Source organism: Furipterus horrens, unplaced genomic scaffold (genome assembly GCF_987537825.1).
Source record: "Furipterus horrens unplaced genomic scaffold, mFurHor1.1.pri manual_scaffold_1, whole genome shotgun sequence".
Lineage (NCBI taxonomy): Eukaryota > Metazoa > Chordata > Mammalia > Chiroptera > Furipteridae > Furipterus > Furipterus horrens.
This window is the reverse complement of record NW_028327171.1, coordinates 160,920,393-160,923,875: the sequence shown is the minus strand read 5'-3', so window position 1 is coordinate 160,923,875 and position 3,483 is coordinate 160,920,393.

The following is a 3,483-nucleotide window of genomic DNA, read 5'->3' as shown; positions in this document are numbered from 1 at the left end:
TTCAACATAGAGTAATCTGGTGTATCAGAGGCACACCTGTAGTAGTACTTCTTTATTGTTGCATTTAACAATGCTATTTATGGATGACAAGCTCTTAATACTAATTACGCACAAGAACGTCATAATCTATATTTATGCACAGAAACACAGAGCATCATGTCATGGATTTGTTATCAGATGTTAACTTACAAATTTTATCTGTTGTGCCCTACTGTCACTAAGCAAGAAAGCTAGAAAATAAACCTCCGCTTCACTCTTATAGCAACATCATTCTTGGGTTGACAGCGTGTCTCCAAAAGAAGGTGTCCCTGTTAGTTTCTGACTGGAGAGTGGATTGATTATTCCAAGTCCAGACACTTAATGCTTTGTAACAATATCCTGAGGACATTTTTATAATCTTATTATTAAATAAGAGGCAAGAATAAATCTATCAGTAATAGCCTGATTGGAATTTTTAAAAAACCTTCAGTAATTAGGGAAAGGTATTAGAAAAGGTGCTATTCTGTGTTATGCTTAGATTCTTCTTTAAAATTTTTTCAAACAAATTTTTCATCTGAAGCTTTTCTGGAGCAGGGCTCTTGGTAAGAATGCTGTTGCTAACTCTGCAATTTATTTTTAGTCTGAATTACAGATAACCCTTTTGTTCTCTTTACAACCCACACACTCATGAAACATTCCCTCTTTTCCTAACACAGAAATCAGTTGCTCCAATGCTCTAGGAAGAGAATCATATTGTCACTACCTGACTCATTTTGACAAAGCATTTTATCAACTTCTGTGTAAATCAGGGGGAATAGAACTAACACTTCAAGTGTATATGCAGTTATATTACTATAAATGCACACATGCATGCTAATTCAAATGCTACTGGAGGTATGTCTTCCATCTCTAAGGGGCTTATAGGAAATGCTTTGAAATTTTATTTTCCTGGTTAAATAAAGAACATCACCTGGTTTAAAAAAATGATAAAAACAATATTTAAAATTTTTTTCCTAACTCTTTCTGGCACATAAAGGATATTTCTTACGAATGGCACTTTCACAGATATGGGGAAAAACATAACATTAAGTATTTTATGTTTCTTAAAAATTCCCATGACTACACATTATCAACTCTGTTTCAAATGTGCATGTATACTTACATAAAGAACATAAGGCTTTAGGCAGAGAGCGATACTAATTTAAAAAGTGTTTTCCTTTTTTTTTTTTTTTCATGGAAGAATGCTGTTTAAGAGTAAGTACTGACTAGATGTGTTCAAAAAAGAACTGTATATTAATTTTTAAAATGTTATCATATATAACTTAAATGTTTCTCTGAGTTCATTATAAGTTTTAGTCCCTCTTCTTTTCACATATACCCCCCCAACACACACACACACACACATACACAGACACTAGAAATTAAATTTGGTTCCCTAGGAATATTAAATGACTCCAAGAATGACATGGCTCAGATTACATAAGGAGGTAATGCCTGAAATAATAAAACCTCAAAGAGTAACTTCCCTCATTGAAAATATTCATTTTAAATGAAATGGATAAATATTTAAATTTATCAAAAATTAGAAAAGTAACATAACTTTGATTCACTGGGGTAATGGCTGTGAGAGAGAGGTGGGGTAAGAAGATAGATATATATATATATCTTTATACATATATAAAGACTAAATCATATATATATGACTAATTTAGAACTAAAATAAAGATATATTTAATGTAAATATGTTTGGTTAAAATGACATATAACATTATTTCAGAGTGCTTTTACAGCTCTGCAAACATCACACCAAAAAGTAAAAATAACATAGTAGTTTAAGAACACCAAATATTACATAAAGTTACTTCAAAAATGGCCCCAAACTTAATATCTTTCCAAAATATTGTTACCTTTTTTCAAGTTTTAACTGTTTTTATTTTTTTTTCTTCACCTCAGTCTTAGGTAAATTATCTTTCCCAAACCCTTTCTCCAGAGCCTAAACCTGACTTTGCAGAGTTTGTATTCTCAGTAATACAAGCTCTCCTTTGCCTTCACCATGCAGCCAATCCAAGGCCCTCTCTTCGTGAGTATTGGTGAAGACCAGGAGTTACTGAGGTGCTACTAATTTGGCCAGAGAATGACAAGTGTATGTTGCAACAGACATAATATAGCACCTGTTGACCACTTACTGTTTCACTTAATTGATACATTTTAATTCACTGATAATTTTGGTTTCTAATTTTAAATAATCTGTCCCCAGATAACTGGAGTTGAACCAAAATTAGTCCATTCCAGTTCATCTAGCATTTATTGAAGGCCTATTACACTGGCTGTAAAATCATTCAGTAAGTTCATAGGTAAATAAGAGACCCACACAAGAAAATCAATGATCTCAGGTAGTGTAGTTTTTGTTATATTTAAGGGTTTTGGGTTTAGTGTTAGTTTTTTTATTTATGTATTTTTTGTTTTGTTTTGTTTTTGTTTGGCTGTGGAAAATAGCAATCAAATTCAGAAAGCATAAGCAAAGAATAAAAGGATATTGATTAGAAGCATGGTGAAGTACCTTATAAAATTCAAAAGTGTTGAATAAGCATGTTTCAGAAAGTAGAGAAATCAGGACAACCAAATAACCTTCTCAGCGGAAATTTGTAGATCTGCCTTTGAATTAATTGGCTGCCTCTGCCTCTCATAGTCAACACTATCTCATTTCAGAGAGATGTTAACTATCTTATTTGAGTGGACAGGTCAGGTTGTACAAGCACAGCTCTTGAAGTCTCACTTGGAGGATACCTGCTCCTAGAGCAGCCTCTTTAAGATCATAAGAACTAGCTCGAGGCAAAAATTAACACAGAAAGAGGAGACACAAACAATTCATTCTGGGAGAAGGGGCTAGAGGCAGTGAAAATAGTAAAACCACTGAGTTTGGAAATATCATAGTAGTTAGCTAGGTGGTTCGTGATACAGGAAAAGAACATTGAGAAAATGAAAAAATAGAACATGTCTGGGAAAACTTTGTTCAATCTGTGTACATGGAAGACTAAAGGTTGAATAAGGTGAGAGATTATTAAAACCAACAATTTGGAATGCTATGAAGGGAATCTAAATTTTATTTGCACATCCTAGTGCATTGCCTGGCATATACTTCAGGCCCCTGATCCCATCATTTTGCTAAACTTGAGCTGATCTTTGAAAACCCAGCTCAAAATCCTCCTACAGTGTAATATCTTCAAAGGTAAGCAATATGATACCTCTGTATAGTACTCACATCATTGATTGCATTCACCGCATTAAATTGCTATAGTTTTGTTCTATCATAGTAAATTATGGCTGTGTGAATGTCTCAGCGCTTGAATTAATCTGGAATACAGAGGATCTCGCTTACAGGTTTGGGTTTTTGTTTTGCTTTTTATAAATGAACAGAAGGCAAAGGGGAAGTAAAAAAAAATGAACTGGGACTGACATAATTAGATTTGTGGGATGGCTCTTTAGTCATAGACTGGAATTGGA